Below are 355 nucleotides of genomic sequence, written 5' to 3'. Positions count from 1 at the left end.
TGATCACTCACTGACTGATGCTTAGCCTCATATCCTTGAGTCTCTAATCACTCTTGCATTCCTTAAACGAAAGTCCTCGATCCCTTTTTTAAACTTTACTTATACTCTACACAATCATATCCATGTCTTGAACTAAGTGTGGGCAATACGCATCTATGACGCTTTGCAAAAATTCGAACCTTTTCTCACATTCCCCATTTCCACCGCCATGTTAAACGGAAACCGTCACATCCTCGTTAGTTCTGTTGTGTGTGTTTATCGTGTTGTTAAGGTTTCTTATAACAAGTAAGATCTCCATCCCTAGTTCTATGCATTTCTATTCCACTTCCTGTGCAACCACTGTATAAATGTAAAC

This window comes from Penaeus monodon, chromosome 32 (genome assembly GCF_015228065.2).
Source record: "Penaeus monodon isolate SGIC_2016 chromosome 32, NSTDA_Pmon_1, whole genome shotgun sequence".
NCBI lineage: Eukaryota > Metazoa > Arthropoda > Malacostraca > Decapoda > Penaeidae > Penaeus > Penaeus monodon.
The sequence above is the reverse complement of the archived record's forward strand: the minus strand, read 5'-3'. Positions refer to the sequence as shown.